Source organism: Ambystoma mexicanum, chromosome 3q (assembly GCF_040938575.1).
Source record: "Ambystoma mexicanum isolate Mex_15411 chromosome 3q, UKY_AmexF1_1, whole genome shotgun sequence".
Classification (NCBI taxonomy): domain Eukaryota; kingdom Metazoa; phylum Chordata; class Amphibia; order Caudata; family Ambystomatidae; genus Ambystoma; species Ambystoma mexicanum.
This window is the reverse complement of record NC_090926.1, coordinates 1,117,977,527-1,117,997,246: the sequence shown is the minus strand read 5'-3', so window position 1 is coordinate 1,117,997,246 and position 19,720 is coordinate 1,117,977,527. Positions and strand designations below refer to the sequence as shown.

The window sequence follows — 19,720 nt, the reverse complement described above, 5'->3', positions numbered from 1 at the left end:
GGGCAAAGCTTTAGCAACTCTGAAAGGTAACCAAGGCAGGTTTCAACTGAGAGCAAGTAAGGCTACACAACAAGAGGTAAGTTCTTAGTCTTTACAGTACCTCTGGTTAGAAGAAATGGTTCCAGTTGGCTTATGTCGTGTGCAGCTCTGCAGATCCTGTTGGTCCTGAGCCTCAGTCGTGGGGACAAGAGGGAGGTTGTCTGGGGACTCCTGCTCTGCAATGGGACTGTCAGCGGTAGCAGTGGGCAAACTTCGATTCAGCGGTTCTTCAGTTTTTCAGCTCCTCGCGTCTGACTGCAAATAGCAACACTGCGGTTCTTGGATACCACTTCAGACTTTCCTCGCATCTGTGTCCCAGCACTCTGAGATGGCTCAGGCTTGGTCAGTCCTGCATCAGGGAAGTCCGGATGATCTTCCTAGTGCTTGGGTCTGACTTAAAAGCAACGTGCACAATCTGGTGTTGCTCTGCCTGACTCTTCGGTTCCAGCAGCAGTGGAAATGCAACCGGCTTTGAGGGGATGTCTTTGGAGTTGATTGGTCCCACCAACTCAAAGGGAGAAGTCGTCTTTGCAGGGCTTCTCGAATCGAGGCGAATTCGGACCTTCAGCGCAGCAGCAGGGCTTCACTGGGCAAACAAACGGTTCAGGAGTTGCAGTAAGCGTCTCTTCCAAGTTCTTCTTCGGATTCCTTCGTCCAGTGGTCGACTCTGCCCTCCAAGTCAAAAAGCCTTGCCTTTTATGCAGGTTTATCCCATTCATTCCAGCCTAGCTGTCAACCACACAGCAGGGAGGCTGTCCTTGCCGGACAGCCAGCCAGTCAATCACCTTTGGGTGCATTCCTGTAACTAAGGGGATTAAGCACAGAGTTTAAGGCACCACCCTCACTTCCTGCCCCTGCCAGACATACTGGAGCCAGAGGCGGGCTTCACTCGTGAATCCCACCAAAAACAAAATAAAACAGACCAAATCTGGTTTGGCGCGCAGAGTAAATCTCAAGAAGGACCTTCATGACAAGAAATGGCTAAAAAAGAAGTCCAGAGCCATTTTGAAGAAATGGGCACCCATGGGTGCCTTACCGTGGCAGCAAACTCAGCCAGTGGTAAAAACACACAATGGTAATAAAAGGTAAAACACTGCCACCAGCCATTAATTGTAGGAAGGGTAACATAAATATTTTACATGAGAAACTAGACCAAGTGGATACGGAATAACCCCTACAGCACCCTATGGTAAGATAGTGTGTGCTGGGTCTAGAAAGATACAAATCGTAAGTAAAGTCAATTTCACTTCACTGCTCTTGGAAATGGTAGTTTCACCAAGAGAAAGTATTTAAACCTTTGGGAAATCTAAGAGACTTCCCTATGCCACTGCACTGAAGGTGCTTTGTGACATAATGTAAAGATGATACCTATGGAGTTCGACAGACTCAAAAGTTAAAAAACATAGAACGGAGACCAGTAGGGGGCGCGGATGGCAATGGCCGCCTGATCCGAGGCTCCCGACCCAGAAGACGGAAAAGAGATGAGATGAAAATGAGCCTTTAGTTCACCCCACTTGACAGAAAAGCGGATGCCAAAGGGGTGTGATCATTTGCTGCATGCATCACGGTGGATCAAGTTGTGAAAAGGGAAAGCTCTGAAGGGGAACGGGAGTGAGTGGCTCTCGGGCCCCCTGCCCCACTTCACACAGAGGGAGAAGGCCAAGAAAAACAACGGCGCCAAAAGCACTGCAGGACGACCCGGATCTCGCAAGGCATGATTCCTCTAGGAGACAGCCGACATCAAGCCTCATGGGCCGTGACCAGCGCCTTCTCGACCCGTGTTGTGGGGGGGGGGGGGGGGGGCGAATGAGAGGGGTCCCATCAAGAAGGGCAGAGTTGGAGATAGCAGAGCCCTACACCAAAGGCGGGCAAGCAGAGCAGCACGGACCGAAGCCGTCACTGAAAGGGGGAGCAGAGGACCACGGCACGGCAGGGATCCTGCGGAGCATCAGCGGACCCCAGGGAAGTGGCGTGGTCCCAAGGCGAGCTGACGAAAAATGAGGGGGAGAGGCGCGCAGTGCAGGAGATGAGGACGAAGCACTGCAGTAGGGGGCAGTGAAAGATCCAGGCAAGTGGTGAGATCAAGATGGCGGGCGGCAGCAGTGCGACCTGATGTGGATCCTGTAAAGCCCCTGCAGATCACAACTGGTGGAGGAAGGAAAAGGAGGCACTACCAGGCTGTTCATCCGGACGTCTGCAGGGCCCCGTGGGACAGCGTCCGTAGCGTGGATTAACGTAAGAGGCAGACGCAGGGATGAAAAGGTAAGCGGACGCCCCCGCCACTATAACCAATTGCCGGGCATTAAGGCTCCAACCCCACATGAAGGGAATAGGCACAGAGTGGGAGCAGCGAAGGCCCCGACCCCAGAGACCAAGTAGTGGCCTCCCCGCAGGCCCAGTGCACACCTTCAGGGCGCTCTGTCACTCACTGCAGTGAGCGGGAGAGGTGTGGGGCCCTGGAGGGACGGATGACCCCCCCGCACAGGGACATGAGGAAGCTTGAGGAGTCCTCAGTGGCGGGGTGGTGGAGGCTAGAGGCAGCAGGGGAACCCCCGGCGGCAGATACAAAGGACTGAGATCTGATGGACACACTTCCTTTGCCCCCATAGCCACAGGGAAGCATGGGGGTGATAGACGTGCATGAGCAGGAGAAGGAAGCCGAGGGCACCGCTAAATGGGGTTGCCCCCATCTGAAGGAGCAAGAAGCAAAGGGAGCGTGCGCCTGCTGAAAGAAAGTAAGGAATAAAGGCCTCTTACGCAACCAAACAGGGCTAGTGCACTCACCCCCACAAAAGGGGGGACCCATCCACCAATGAGGAGAAGTAATTCAGCTGGGCAACCCCGAATCTGCACCTCCACTCTATACGGTCATGCTTAAAAAGGCAAGAGACATAGGTGAGCCACCCCATCCGAGCGTGAAATAAATGAGTAAAAGCCTGTAATCCAGGAGACGTACACTAGAAGTACACTTTCCCCCCCACAAACACCCTTTGGCTCACCCAGCAAGGGCGGGCGGGCGGGCGTGCGGGCGGGCGGGCGGGCGGACGGACGGACGGATGGAAGGAAGCAAAGACAGCTGCAAGAAGAAACCTAGACAAGCTACAGCAATTCAGGAGGGGGGAGGTACAATAATCTACGGTGGCTAAAATGAGCGGGCGGCAACTTAGGACGATATTGCAGGGATAATGGCCAAAATCTGTGGTTTGCGCTCAGACATACAAGTGTCAGTTTCAGAAATCAGAGTAAAGGTGGAATCCATCGAAAGCAAGGTGGATAACCTGGAGCACAACCAGGTTAACAACGGACATAATGGAAATGAAGTTAAACGCGCACATGACAGAAATGGAAATGAAGGAAGAGGAAATTGCCCTCAATTTGGATGACATGGAGAACAGGAAAGGAGGTCCAACCTGAGGATAATTGGCATGCCGGAGACAGGCGGGGAGACACCAGCTACTGTGGAAAAGAAAATCCAGGAAATGATTCACCAGCTGTTCGCTACGGAAGGGGGCAAAAATATGCACATTGAAAGGGCCCACAGAGTGGGCCGGGCATTTGCAGGGGGACCAAGGTCAATTCTAGTGAAGTTTTTGAGTTTCAAAGAAAAGACAGAAATGCTCATGAGAGCAAAGCAAGAGCAAGAAGTCTTTCCAAGGAGCTATGGTAAAGATTTTTCAGGACCTATCGAATTTCACACTGAGCAGAAGGAGAGCGTGCAGGCCCCTCACCACCTGGCTGGCCAAAAAATCAGTGGGGTACCGATTGGGGGTATCCATTTGACCTTACCTTTGAATGGAAAGGGGAACAGTACTGGGTCGTCGCCCTGGAAGAGGCGAAGCAGGTCCTTCAGCACTTTACCGAGCAAATCGAGAGAAACCCAACGGGCCCAGCCAGGAAAAAAGCCCCCCAATCGCAGGCGGCTGACAAACCGCAGCAGTGGCGCAAAAGATGCAAGGCTGGCAGGAAATATGCTAAATTGAGCTCTGAATCGCCCACTAATCATCTGTGAGGAAGTGATGATCTGAAGTCAGGCTAAGAAGCCAAAATCACACACTCACAATAAGGGAAAGGGAGTTGTAAAGTGGCTTTCGAAACTAAGAGGGCGCCCCACTTCGCAGACCTAGGCCAAAGTCAATGGCCGCGGTGCATCCAAAGGGTAGTTTTAAGCTCAAAGCTCATAGTTGACTTGTTCAGTTTACGTTTGCTAAATGTTTGGGGGGGGACACAATGGGACAGGCAAAATGGGGCATTACAAACGGAAAGTCGAGAAGCTGAACTTGGGGAGGGCTGGGGGAGAGGCCTCAATTGGGAGGAATCCAGTATGAGAATGATGCTGACAGGGGACCATAGGCCGGAGGTGGGAACCATGGGGATTGGCACCCTCAACTTTAAGGGGCTGAACTCGCCCACTAAGCGATCACTATTAGTGCTGGAATTCGACAGAGCAGCCCTAGACCTAATCTTCATTCAGGAAACGGGGTTAAGGCAAGGGCAGAAAAGGCCACTGAGAGGAAGGAGTTGCTCAAGTGTTCTGGGCCTCAAAAGGCCACAATAAGGGGGGTTGGTATAGTCCTGAGCAAGAGATTTAAAATAGAAAAGCCGGAAGTACATTCCCTGATTGAGGGAAGGCGCTTGGTGGTGCAGGGGAATGGGAAAGGTCCCCAATTATTCAAGTGGGCATTTATGCACCCAATCAAGGCCAGGGGAAATTTAATAGGGAAGCCCTCACAAAGGTAATGGAAATAGCCAGAGGCTGTCTAAATAATAGGGGGAGATTTTAATTTATGTGCTATCCCGCGAATGGACAGGCAACCCACCTGGGCGATTACCAAAACCCCCTAGAGGGATGTAACAGGGAAATTCCAGAGGGATATAGAGGAGGCAAGGTTGGTGGATGTTTGGAGGGAGGTGAACCCAGATGTAAAGGGGTTCACATTTCAGTCTGCAGTCCATGGCACATTCACGCGAATCAACTATTTGTTGGTGCCCAGGGGGAAGGCAGCCGCGATTAAAGGAAGCCTGATTTGGCCACTAGGATGGTCAGACCACGACATGGTATGTGCGTTACTAGAAATGGTGGGGCACAATAGACGTGAAACGAAATGGAGGTGCAATGAGTTCCTATTAAAGGACAAGCTATACTCCCAAGACTTGGATAAGGCATGCCAGGAATACTTTCAAATTATTGGAGGGGGAGAGGTAGGGATAACAACGGGTTGGGAAGCAGGCAAAGCAGTTTGGAGGGGGCATCTGATGAAACGAGGGCCCTATGGAAAAGAGAAAGGAAGCTGCAGTAAGTGAAAATCAGGAAAGACATCTCGCACCTGGAGGAAAGGCTCCACGATTTGGGTTCATACAAGGGAGAGCATCTAGAGACACTCGCTCAGAAAAGGGAAGAACTGAGAGCCTTAGGTAAGAGTGACGTCCTGAGAAAACTGGTGCTCCTGAAGCAAAAATGTTATGAAAAGGGAGATGAGGCTGATAGGATGCTGGCTAACAGACTGAGCCCAGAGAGCGGAAAGGTGGGTAGATAGGATCAAAATAGAAGATGGGGGCTTGGTGCACTCCTCAGAGATGATTACCAACCAGTTTGCGAAATACTATGCTATGCTGTACTCTGCAGAAGGGGACAGGGCAGTTCCTGGAATGAGGGAATATATACATAATGCTGGGCTAACGCACCTTACAGTGGAGTAGCATGACCTTCTGGAATCCCCATTCACACCCCAAGAAGTCGACGCAGCAATCAAGCGCCTCCCACCCAGAGGGGCCCCAGGTGAGGATGGGTATACGATGGCTTCTACAAACATTTCATCAACACCCTGTCACCTCACCTGGCCGAACTATTCAACCATGTACTTGACACCGGGCAGGCCCCACCGTTTTTCCACAGCACACGTAGCGGTGCTCCCGAAAGCAGAGAAAGATCCTGCCCTATACCAATTTCACTGTTGGACACGGACACTAAGATTTATGCCCGAGTGCCGGCCACTCGAATGGTGGACTTAATGCCGCGTCTGATACACCCAGACCAGGTGGATTTCATTAAAGGGAGACAAGGGTCGGACGCAATGAGAAAACCACTAGACATTATGGACCACACCAAGAGAATTACAGGGGATCACGTGCTTTTAAGTGTAGACTCAGAGAAAGCCTTTGATCAGGTGGCGTGGGCGTTCCTGTGGGCCACCCTTGAGAACATGGGATTCGGAAAGCGTTTTCTACTGGGGATACAAGCAATGTACACCAATCCCAAAGGTAAGTGGCCGTGAACAGCAGACCATCAAAAGAATTCAGCCTGACCAGGGGCACAAGGCAGGGTTGCCCCTATCCCCGCTCCCGTCCATCAAGGGAGTTATGATTGGCGACACGGAGCATAAATTAGCTATGTTTACTTATGACATCATGCTTTACATCAATGACCCGAACTCATCTGTACCCAATCTGATAACGGCAATGAAGGGATTTGGTAAATGGACAGGTCTTAAGGTGAATGTAGAAAAATCATCCCTCTTCATCTACAAAACCCTGGTGGGTCACCGAGAGGAAATCACTCCAGTAGGGGGCATACCCTCGACTCAGCAAGAACTGAAGTAGATGGGGATTAAAATCACCAAAAACCTTGAAGACCTCTACGCAGCAAATGTTTCCCCGCTGCTACGAGAACTATGGAAGGACCTGGATAGATGGAGCAGGCTCACAGTGTCTTGGCTAGGTCGATTGAACGCCATAAAAATGGTGACATTGCCCAAAATACTATAACACTAGCAAATGTTGCCAATTGCTCTTTCCAAAGTACGTTTTGCAGAACTACAATGTTCATGAAATTCCTCTAGCAGGGGAAGAAGCAACGCATCGCCTACGACACCCTACTTCAGTCAAGGGACAAGGGAGTGGGTTGGCCTACCAGACACCCACATATACTATCGAGCGGCGCAGTTCCGGATTCGTATCCCTAATTTGAGGGGTGATGACCCGAAACAGTGGGGGGGCCATTGAAAATTACAGACTCAGATCAGTGTCGCTTGGCGAATGGCTGTGGGCTCCAGAGAAAGCCTTCCCCAAAAGCGTGTGGAATCATGTGTAACGACCTCCCCCACCCCCTGAAGATCTGGTGGAACGAGAGGGAAATGAGAAGCCTGACAACTTGGCCTTCCCCACTGAGCTGGCTCGGGGCCCCTCCAGTCAGATACAAAATACTAGACCCGAGCAGATACCAGGGATGGTATGAAGGAGGCCTGGAAAGAGTGGGACAACTCATAAAAGAGAAAGGATGCATAACAATCCAGGAACTTGAAGCAGGCCTCGAACAAGGCCCACTGAATGTGTTTTATATTTCTGTAGCTGAAGGGGGTGCTCTTGGCCCCAAAATGGAAGGACAAATTGCAAAGGAACCTCTCCGCTTTTGAACGCACACTTGACGAAGCCCGATCAAATAAAGGCCTCACATCACACCTACACAGTTCCTTAATAGTGGAGAGAAGAAACAATCTCGAGGGCCTAAAGAAAAGATGGGAAAAAGACTTAGGCCCACTAATGACAGAACAGCTCTTGGCCAGGATGTGCATGACAGCGCAGAAAACATCAACCTTGGCGCAATATAAGCTACATGGCCTCAAGCTGTTGCACAGGTTGTAATACAACCTTCTGAGTCTCGCCAAAATGTTCGAACAAACAAGTCCACAGTGCTGGAGGGAATGGTGGGGCACTGCAGTTTATTGGCATATGTGGTGTTCCTGCCCAAAAACACAAACTTTCTGAAGCGAGGTACTGGCATGGATTAAGAGCATAGAGGGAATTGCCAGGACACTTGACACAAGGCTATTGCTTTTCGGCCTGGAAGAGGAAGAGGGTCGGTTGGTGAAGGTCCCTCACATGACTCGATTCTTTTATTTGATAACACATTTTATTGGGTTTTGAAAACAAACATAAGCACACTGTCGATACATGTCATTGACTGTTTCCCACCCTCATTGCTTACAACATTTTGAATCCGAGTTCACTGCCCCTCTGCAGGAGCTACATTCGATTCCCTTGCTTTGAGGGCACTATCGGTGTCGAGGGGCGCTACAGTCTCTCTTCCTGTCCACTTGTGCAAAGTCACCTTTCAATGGGTGTCTTCCCACTTTTGCCATACTTTCTGCGCCTTGGCCGGACATCCTCTGGCCGTGTATACCCTGCGCTCCATTGCAATACAGATGTCTACGTCTGTCATCCATTGTCCATAACTCGGAGTCATCTCCGACCCCCATTTTTGAGCGATGTTTCTTTTGATAAGTGCGGTAGTGGTGAACACAAACCGCTTTTCATATCTTGTCAGGTCAACTTCATTGTCTATTCCCAACAGTAGTAACTTAGGCTCTCTAGGAATCTCTTTGCCTATGTCTCTAGATAATTCGTTACAACATGCTCCCCACAATTTTTGAATGTGTGTGCATGTCCACAGTATGTGGAAGAAGGTACCTTCCTCTGTTTTGCATCGAGGACAAGTTGGGTCGTTTATCCTTCCCCATTTATAGAGGGCTACTCTAGGATAGTAAACTCTGTGCAATATCTTTAACTGAATCAGCCTAAGCCTTGACGATATGGCTACCTGTCTAGAGAACTTCAATTTCATGACCCATTCTTCCGGTAGTATTGTACCGACATCCGTCTCCCATTTGGTCTGTAGTGCTAGCAATTCTGTCGTGCCAAAGGAGGTTATGGCACTATATAGGACCAACGTCACTTTTTGGGTGATTCGCTCCGGGAAAAGGTTCCTTTCTATTGGGGTAAATTCCGGCAATGCGGTTATATCAGGGAGGTTGCCCTAATGGTATTGTTCGGTTTGGGGGAAGTGCAAGGCGGAGAGCCAGCTCCGTGAATGGGATTACGGTGCCTTCTCTCACAACGTCACCCAATGTAAGTGTTCCATGTTGAGACAAATGCGGCCATTTGGGAAGATTGTATGCACCCGGGAGGTTTCTGTTATTCCACAATGGCTGGGCTTGTGACAGCTTATTGCCCCATCCCACGAATTTGTGTGTGTTAGTCCAAATTTGGGTTATATGTGTCCGCATATTGGAAGTATTTGTTCGGGCCCTTTTCTTATAGAGATATTGCATGACAGGGTTTTCAGGTGTGCCAGCTTCTAATGAACGGTTATGCAGCGCGGATTTGTCCCTGTGCAATTGGTCGTTCACTATTGGCTGGCCCAGTAGTATGTCTGCATTCAGGGAAGCCCTATTCCGCCCTCCCATATGGACCTTTGGAGCGTGGCAAGTGCTATGCGGGGGGGGGGGGGCATCGTTCCACAGCAACTTCCAAAGTGATTGATCTATTTTCCTGAATACGGTTGAGGGGGACATGAAGTGGGGCATTCTGTAATATATATGAGTCGGGGCAGGGACATCATTTTAAAGAGCGCTGCTCTGCCTAGCAGCGGCAGAGGGAGGGATGACCAGTGTCGGGAGTCTTCTGCGAGTCTCGACATCACTGGGTGTAAATTTCTGGGGACATAATCACTAAGGTTATTTGTGACGAGTATGCCCAAGTACTTGAAATGTTCCCTCTCCACCTGGTAGGGGCATTGTTGTGGTATCGTTTGTTCTACCTGCCCCAGTGGAAACAGAATGGACTTAGCCCAGTAAATCCGCAGGCCGCTGAAGGGGCCGTATTTTTGCAGTAATTCAGTCACTATGAGACAGGATCTTACTGGATCATACAGGTATACAAGCAAGTCATCCGCATATAAGGACACTTTGTCTTCCCAATTTTCTGACCAGCGGAAGCCCTTCCATGTCTCATTACTTATCAGTATTATTGCGGGTGGCTCGATTGCTATCGCAAATATCATGGCTGACAGTGGGCATCCTTGTCTGGTCCCTTTTTCCTATTTCAAAGGGGTTTGAGACGTAACAGTTTACTTTTGTGACTGCTATTGGTGATTTATACAGTAGTTTGACCCAGCTCATGAATTGGGGCCCGAATCCCTTCTTTGCATTATCTCCCAGATCGCTTCCCAGTCAACCGAATCAAACGCTTTTTCAAAGTCTACCGCCAACAGGGCTAATGGGCCCTGAATAGTGGGCGCATTTTCTATCGCTGTATGTAATCTATATATGTTCATGCGCGTGGATCTTTGTGGCATAAATCCACATTGATCCGGGCGAATTAAGAAGGGTATAATTGGTTGGAGTCGGTTAGCTAGTGTTTTCGCTAGGATTTTGGTTTCGGTGTTGATGAGAGAAATAGGTCTACATGAACTGCATCTATCCGGAGGCTTGTCTGCTTTGGGTAATACCACTATAGTGGCTTGTCTCAGGTCTGTAGAAGGGATCCCTTGCTGCGGGAGGTTACTTACATTTTCAGTAAGTGTGGTGTAACTGTTTGTACCTATTTTTTCCCACACCTCTACCGGGAAGCCATTGGGTCCCGGGGTTTTCCCGGGTTGGAGTTCCGCCATGGCTGCGGACAGCTCGTCCTCCGTGATGTTAGTGTCTAGCAGAGCACTTTGCTCGGTGTTAGAGGGAAGGGTGACTCCCGAAAGGATTGCGGTATCAATGAGAGGTCGGTGCTTTGTAGAGCTCCCTTTAGTAGGAGGTGAACCCCTCCGATGTCCCGATCCGCCGTTAAGTGTGTCCCCCTGTGTCCTAATCGCTCTGACAAGTCTGAGCCTTTCATCTAGCTTCTCCAGCCATGCCAGCATTTTGCCTGCTTTATCCCCGGTTTCGTACACTCTGGCACGCATTGCTGTGTGTGCCTGTTTGGCGTTATCTAGGGCAACATTCTGTAGTTGTTTTTGTGCTAGTTGTAATGCCCGGTGAGATTCAGGTTGGCCTTGGGATAAATGAGCTGCCTCTGCCCTCTGCACTCGCATTTCCGCTTCCCGGATTGATTTAGCCTGTCTTTTCTTATGGGCCGTGATCCAGGAGATAAGTTCCCCCCTTAATACCGGTTTATATGCTTCCCATACGGCTGTTGGGCTTCCCACAGAGTGTTTATTCACTTCAAAGTACGATTCTGTGTTTTTTTTGGGCATGCTCTAATAGATCTGGGAAACCCAGGTAGTAACCGTTTAGCCGCCAGGTAGGTGGGGGTGGGGGGGGTAGGGGGGAGCGGTCTATCGGTGCTAATTTCCATCATGAGTGGGGAGTGGTCTGATATGCTTCTGGGTAGGAACTGTGCTGTATTACTAGGTGTAGTTTGGATGTCGGGAGAAAGAAATAGTCAAGCCTTGACAATGAGGCATGTGCCCCAGACAGGAACGAGTATTCCCTCGTGCCAGGGTGTAGATGCCTCCACACATCTTTCAGTCCCATAGCGTCCGTAAACGTGTCTAATTTGGTACACGTGGAAGGGTTTCTCGTGCGGATGTGCGTGCGATCAAGCTCCAGGTTCATAACCTCATTGAAATATCCCCCTACTAACACCAAATTTGAGGGATCTGCAGTTATTATAGGTGTTAAGTCGTTAATTAGGGAGGTAAGTAAGGTTGGTGTTGCGTAAATGGCCAGTATGGATATGGTGCGGTCCCAGAGAGTCACGGTTATATGTACAAATCTGCCCCCCATGTCCTGTGCAACGGATAACAGCTTAAAAGGTAATCGCTTGTGTATTAGGATCAGAACTCCCCGAGCCCCCATGGAGAAGCCTGAATGCTATGCAGTAATTTGTTTGCTTGAAGAGGTTGCAGTTCGTGCCAGCTAAGTGGGTTTCCGTTAAGAAAGCTACGTCTGGCCCATGTCGATTCTGTTATAGAACAAGGCGCCTCTTAATGCTACTGCCCTGCCCGTTCACATTCCAAGTCATAATCCTAATGGACTTGGTGTTACTCCTATTGTTGGATTCCATCATATCGGATTAGTATTGGGTGTGACGGGTTGTGCTGTGTGTCCTGCAGCAGTGAACCTTGTCTCTTTGGTGGGAGCCAGATCCCGACCTGAAGTGTGCTGTAACTTCTGTGCCTGAGTGAAGCCACGGGCCATCTTAAAGCAAAAAACTAAACAAGAAAATTCTGATGCAACTTCAAACTCCCCTACCCCCTCCCCATACTCTGCCCCAACATGAAGTATTTGTCTTCCGAACATCAGCCCGAGCTCGCCAAAGGTTCGCTCAGACAACAGTTAACAACCCCTACAACTTCTACAACTGTTCCCAAGTAACTAGGGTGGTGCGTGCGTCCGAAACGGCTCCTAAATGTCTTCTCATCCGTGTCAAATACCTTGCTGCGTTGCTTCCGTTCGATGCCGATCCCCTGTACTAGGGTCCGCCGCTTGGGTGATCGCTGCTGCCTTGTCTCCCCTCTCAGGGATCGGCCAGAGGGGGGTCTCTGGCCGGAGGATTGCCAGGGTTCGCGGGTCTGTTTGTTCGATTCGGTCTCGAATCGCCATCTATGTGTAGTTCCGCCCACCTCCATGCCTCTTTAGGGTCGGTGAAGTGGACCGTTGTCCCTTTATGGAAGATTTTCAGTTGGGCTGGGAAGATTAGACCATATTTAACGTTCAGAGAGCGCAGCTGTTTCTTGATTTGCTCAAATGATTGCCTTGCCTTTTGCTCTTCTCTTGTATAGTCCGGAGAGAGAGCAATTCTGGAGCCATTGTGGGTTATCGTGCCCCTCATGCGTGCCATTTGCAGCAATGTGTCCCGGTCCCTGTAGTTTAGGGACCTTGCCACCACCGTGCGTGGCGGGGACCCAGGCGGGGGACGTTCAGTGGGCACTCGGTGAGCTCGTTCTATCGAAGAATTTGGAGAAACTCTTTTTATCGAACAGATCGATGAGCCATTGCTCCAGGAACAGTTCCATGCAGTCACCTTCGGCCTTCTCGGGCAAGCCTCGAATGCGTACATTGTTCCGTCTCAATCTGCCCTCTCCTTCGTCTACTCTCTTCCAGTACCTTTAGGCGGGCCGTAGTTCTATGCAGATGCTGCTCCAGGTTCCTCAGTCCGTCTTCCGTCCCAGATATGCGATGCTTGGCCTCACCGTTGCGGGACGTTAACCTTTGAAGGTCGTTGCGTAGTAGCGAGACATCCACACTTATTCCATCTATTTTTTGTTCCATGGAGGCACGGGAATCGGCGATCGCCGCCATAATGTCTTTCAGAGAAATTGCTCCTTCTTCCATTGTTTCACTGTGGTATTGCTCCACCGGCGCATTCGCTGCGGCAGTGGTGAATTGGTCAATTTTGCTCTGAGTTCCCGTTTTTTTGGATTTTTCGTTTCCCATGTCAGAGGTCCTTACACGGGAGTTCCTGCGTAACATGTGCCGCCAATGTGTCCAGCGTCTGATGGGTTATAATCACCTTCACCTTTCGATGTTGGGAGACTCTTACAGTTGGGTGTGCGCTTGGGGCTAGTTAGGACTTGGCATGGGGTAAGCGCTGGTTTGAGGCGCCTCCAGTCTATCCTTGTGTAGACTCCCCACTTACTTTTGTGCGGTGGCGCAGCCATGTGCCGTGCGTAGGGCGTTCGTATGAGTCAGCCTGATCGCCGTGCCCGCTGCCGGAGGTGCATCCGCCACCACCCGTGCCTCCTCCCCCGGCTTAGGCTGGCGCCTGAGGGAATTTCGTCTGTAATCGCGCCCCTGTCCTCGTGTGCGTCCACTTCAGGCGTGACCCCTTCTCTCTCTCCCGGAGTGCCTGGCGGATGAGTGCGGAGCACGCCACTCTTCTCAGCGGGACGGGTGCCGGGTCAGAGGTGAGGCGGCCCTCCTTTCCCAGTCGGCCTCCGCGCAGCTCCGCTGCGCACCCCGCCGTATGTTACTGTCCACCTGCACCCACCCCGTGCCGGGGGACGTCCCGGGTCCGCTCCCCACACCTCGCCCCCTTCGCCAGTTCACAATCTCCTATCTTTGCTACGCAGGCAGGCTCACATCCGCATCGCGTAGCATGGCACCATCTTGGGAGTGCTTCCTCGGGACGCTTTGCGGAGTTCTCTGTTCTTTGGTCGCCTCGCTGTTGCACTTTTCGCAACGATTTCCTCCCTAAAAATCGTAGCAGCGGTCCCCCCTCACTCGAAGGCTCACGTCTGCATCGTTCCGTAGCTGGCCACGCCCCCTACATGACTCAATGCTTGCTGCATCACAATAACTTGGAAGGGCAAAAGCCTCCCTACGGAACAGACATGGGCCAGGAAAGCTAGAGAGCTTTATGACATGGAGAACATTACGGGGGCCATTCACGGACCGTCTCGGACTAGAGAGATGGAGTGGGCACCCTTCCTGGAGTCCTATAAAAATCCAGGGACCACAATGAGTGTCAGTCCCCCCAGGTTTCTCAAAGCCCACAGACCGAGTTCTTCCACTGATGCACCGCAATGTCCCATAGAGGGGGTTGGGGGGATGAGAGGGGTGGTATTTCAACCGTAATTACTGTTTAAGTGTTCAATGTAGCCATTCAAGCTAAAAATGATACATGTACTAAGTCCATAGAGGTCTGCTCTGATTTTGAAAATGTTTAATAAAAATAATTATGAAAAAGAAAAAAGAGCACCGAAATTAAATCACATTAAAATTACATGAGATAAAAAAAGTCCTAAAGAGCTGGGGGTCTCTAAGGTAGAAGCGAATTAACACATTTCTGAGAATTCTCCCTAACAAGCCTTATACTAAGAGTGGAGCTTATGTGCTACTTCAGATATGGTTTATATGAAGTCTTAGTAGGACTTTAGAAAAACTGTCCTAACAATTGCAAACAAAAGGTGTTTGTCTATTCTATTTTATTTTATTTGTATAGCACACCAAGCCCTTGGGCATCTGGGCGGATTTCTTACAGTGGCATCGAATAGTTGAGTTAGAGTAACAATATGAAATTTACAGTAGCATACAGGTATTCACAAGTACATATTTACATGGTGAGCAACTGAAAACAATTGAAAAGGTATAAGAGTCTGATACTTTGGGAGACAAAAAGCCAGTGTACACTGTCTCATCTCAGAGATGTGGAGGGATCTAGGGTAGTTGGTTACTGACCTGAGAGCATTATTTTGGAAAATGTGCAGCTTTTTTGGGTTGTGTTTGTTAGTACCAAGGTAGAGAGATTTACAGTAGTCTCATCTTACATAAGACTAGGGCCCTTGCTAGGGTAATGCAGTTACCTGTGATCATTAATGGTCTGCAGGCATTGATTAATTTGCACGTGTATGCAGTAGAGGAGGCAGGCACGTTGATTTGTCTTGTCAGTGCGATGGAGGAGTCAATGTAAATACCTAGGGTTTTTACATCTTTCGAAACAGTGATATTGTTGCCGTCAATATTGAATGCATTGAATTGTCCAGTCTTTTGAGTCTGGCTTGGGTACCTACAAGGAGCAGCTCGGTCTTGTCGTTGAAACATGGACCGTGTTTGGCCATCCAGGCTTTGATGATTTGGTAGACGCCCTTTAGGCAGTTCGAGTCTGTGTTGTAGTCACTAGAGATGGGGATAAGGATTTCGGTGTCGTCCGCATAGTTTGTGTAGGAGACTTCCAAATAGTCAAGGTCGTCAAAGAGTGGCTTGGTGGAAATGTTGTAGAGTCTGGGTGAGGTGCATGATCCTTGGGGGACTCCGCAGGTGACAGGGACTGGGGTGGTTGAAGCGCTCAGTGAGAATACTCTGGTAGTTCTATTGTTTAGGAAGGACTGAATCCAGGTGGTTGCTTCGTCTAAGAAGTGTGCTGCGGATGAGAGGTGATTACACAAGAATCTTTGGTCCACTAAGTCAAAGGCTGCGGATAGATCTAGTAACAGGAGGAGGGCTAAGTTGCCTTTGTCTTTTATGATCTCCATTTGTGTCACTAGATATAATAGGGCTGTCTCAGTGCCATGTCTAGGTTGGAAACCTGATTGGCAGAGTCCTAATAGGTTTTTGCTTTCCAGATGATGCTGAATCATCTGAAGGTAGGCAGCCCTGTCCAGAGTTTTAAGGGGAAAGGGCACGGTGGTGATTAGTCTATAGTCCGTTGGGATGTGGGGGTCAAGGGTAGTTATTTTTTTAAGTGGCATGACCCATGCATCCTTCAGATTGTTCGGTACAGTGTTGGTTGCAAAGGAAGCATTGATTAAAGCTGTGATAAAGGTCTCCAGATCTTTCGCTGATTCTTTAATAATTGATGCCTGGCAGGCATTTAGATGCTTTCAAACTCCATATTATGTCCTCGACGTCCTTGGTGCCGACGGATGTGAATTTGAACAAGTCATGTTTGTCAGGTGGGGTATTTGGGTTGTGAGAGAGGGTGTGTTGGTAGATAGGCTGGTTTTCCTTTTCTCTATTTTGGTTTGTAGAAGCTCGATTTTGTCAGAGAGCGGTCTGAATATCGGTGCACCATGTAAAATCTTTAGTACAGGTTACAGGTGTAACAGAGGGGTTTCTAGCTTTTCCATGAAGTTTCTGCAGCTTTTATTCTTACCCAAGATTATGAGGTGTGGGGTGAACCAAGTGTTTAAATGTGAGCGCGGTTTAGCTTTCTGCATTTTCAAGGGAGCGATCATGTTAATGGCATTCAGAATTGTGTTATTGTAAGAGTCCATTAAGTAAGTTGGGTCGGCATTGGAAATGTCGAGGTTGGTGAGAGGCTGGAGGAATGGGAGTTATTTTTCAGTGGTTAGATTGCAAATATTTCTTGAGTCAGGGAGATGCCATAGGTCTCTTTATGTTGGAATGGTTGACATCCTGTAGGGAGAAGAGAATAGTGTGATGGTCGGACCAGGCACTTGGGTGGTTGTAAAGGGTGTTAGTATTGCAGTTGATGTTGGTGATCCAATCAAGTAGTCTACCTTTGTTATGCTTGGGGTGGGAGAAAAGTTGTGTAAAGCCTAGATCTGAGATACTGTTAGCAATGGTTAGTGTGTTGGCATCTTTGGAGTCATGTAGTTCTAAGTTAAGGTCTCCCAGAAACATTACTTGCAAACCTGGCTTAATGTTGGCTATGAGGAGTAGGGTTATGTCTTCCTTGAAGGAGGATAGGGGACCTGGTGGTCTATACATCAGGTGAATGGTTATGGTTCTCGTGGGCAACAGAGGTACCTTGATGGAGATGAGTTCTCCCGAAAGGAACTGTAGATTGGGGCTGGGCCTTAGTGCTAGTGTTTTTGCAATAAAGGCGACGCCTCTGCCTTTTGTAGATGTCCTATCCTGCCTAATGATAGTGTATTTTTCCGGAATGGCCAGTGAGAGCAGAGGACCAGAAGTAGGTTGAAGCCAGGTCTCTGTGATGGCTAGGAAGTCAAGATCGTTAGAGGTAATGAGGTCGCCGGTGCTCTAGTTGACCGCGTGGTCTCGGCCCTTCCGCCAGGCCTGGTTTCGCTGTCTCTATTAACCTAAGCTATGGACAGGACTCCTTTTTAAGACACACACCGGAGTTGTAATAAGTCTCTACCTCGAGATTATAACGAGCAGTCCCGTCGGTCCTGCCAACTTTTACGTCCGAAGACGATAAAAGAACGGTGAGTGAAACGGTGGGCGGCCTACCCATGCAGCAGGCCGAGAGCACTTCTCCCGCCCCGAGTGATGAGGACGTAGGCGACAGCCATGGCTCTGATGGTGAGGCCATTCACCTATCTGCGGAACAACCACGTTCTGAGATGCCTGGCCCCGGTTGGCTGGCAGGCAGACCTGCCGGCCACCGGTTCTGCTGTGTGCACAGTGCACCCCAGCGACAAGGACACACACACACACATCATGGAAAGGAAAACACACAAACCCCCCCCCCCCCCCGAGCCTCCTCGACAAACTTGTCGGGAAGGCCACAGACGCCAACGGGTACATCGAGACTCAACAGAGCCCACCGATCATCAGGGTCGGCCGTCCTCCCTGCAACTGTCCATACGGCATGCGTCCGGGCAACCAAGTCAGAAGGCCATCGGCACCAAACACCAGAAGAGCACTGAGACGCCTCATAAGGGTGTGTCCGCACCAACGGTGTTGGCAACGCCGAAAACTGCGACAAAGCGGCTAGGCCTGTCGAAATTTCTCCCAGATACGCCGGAGATCCGTGAGGCCCTCGCGGACCTCATCTTGGTGGAAATAGGCCTAAGGACATGAAGGTCGGGAAGAATATTCAGAGGGTTCCCAACCCCTGTCTAAGACTGTCAGACAAATCTCGACCGCCAAGAGACTCAAGTTCTCAAGAAGAGTCCTTTCCCTCTCCAGACCCCTCTGGTTCATCCTTATGGACCAGAGACCGGTTTGAGGCTTACATGAACAAACTCTCCAAGTTTGGACTTTTCAGGAACATTCATCAACCCTAAAAGGCCATGAGAGGATGACTCCTACCCTTCTATGTGCAAACTGCAAAAAACGTCCAGTCAGATTCCTCAGCACCCTTTGAGACTATAGACCAGTCTCCTGAGCGGGGTGATGAACAACCAGGTGTTAGGGAGAATTCTCATTCTATGGCTAATTCCACTCACCTAGTGAGTCCCACAGCAGCTTTGCTGGATTTCTGGATTTTACTTTTTCCACTTGATAAGAGTGTGCCTCTTTTTTCCCACTCTTACCTGTGTTTTGTCATGTGCATTTCTACTTGTTGTGTGGTCTTGGACTCTGGAGCACACCACTCCATGAGCCCACACTTGTTGTGTGTGACACAGCACCTTCAGTTCGGTAACACAGGGTTGTCTCTAAGACTTCCCAATGACTCATTTTTCTGAGGCTGACTACTGTCCCCCAGAAACAGGTAAAGTTGCCATTAACTTTACATAGTCACTTTAAAACTACAGACCCAGTACAACCCATCTTACATGGAGTACTGGAAAGGGTTAAATCCTACCCCTTGTTGTCTGTGCCTCTCTGAGCTTTGTTTTGCGCTCTTAACATTTAGACGTGGCTGGAGGCAGAGGTATCCTACCTTTTCTACCGCGATTATATTATATAAACGTGGTATTGTTCCAGGCTATTCTATTAGCCTTGAGCATAAACCCGCTTGACCAAATACTCCTTCTTCACTAAACACAGTTAAGACTACAAGTGGCAATACAAGTTCACCTTTGGTACAAGCCTGTACTACACTGTTAAAGTGGTAGCAGTAGCGGAGCAGCCAGACTTACCACAAGAGCAAATGAGCAGTAGTAGAGATTACACAAAGGACCACACACTGACTCAAGGTTTTTGGTTAAAAAGTAAAAGTACATTTATTTTGACCATCTGTTTGTAAAACACTTCACTTCTATTAAATTAAAACCACACATAAAATACACTACACACAACCAATTCACTTTGGATAAAACAACTCGAGGTAAGTACCTTATGGTTTTTCGGACCAGTGTTTTGAAACAAAAGACGTTACCGGGAATACACAAGCGATCACTTTTTGACAGTAATGAAAGTTCGGTCTTACTAAAGAAACGCGTATCCACGGAAAGAAATGTCGCCGGGGGAAAAAACACTCTTAGCACCTTATTAGGCAGAATCCTGTGCAGTTCCCTTGGGGACCACTGCAAGAAGATTAAGACTACAGTAGTAAACAGTAAACCCAATTGGTAGCAGTCTGTAGCACCCAGATTTACCTGGTAGCTGTGGCCGAGCAGTCAGACCTCTCTCAAGAAGAGTTAGGCAGTATACAGAGGATACACAATGGGGCCAAAAACACAGTAGAACAAGCAAACACTGACCAGAGCTTTGTATCAAAAGTATATCATTATTTATTTAACACACACTTTAGAAAATACACTAGCACTATTAATCAAAAGCAAGTTCCAACACAATCAGAAAAGTATTTACACCTCCCT

The 19,720-nt window shown here is 49.2% G+C and overlaps 1 protein-coding gene across 2 annotated transcripts in view; it reads left to right on the top strand.

Annotated features, from left to right (window-relative positions):
* The window catches only part of BRD4 (bromodomain containing 4), a 1,521,397-nt gene that overhangs the window by 705,261 nt on the left and 796,416 nt on the right, over positions 1–19,720 (top strand). The window lies entirely within an intron of this gene.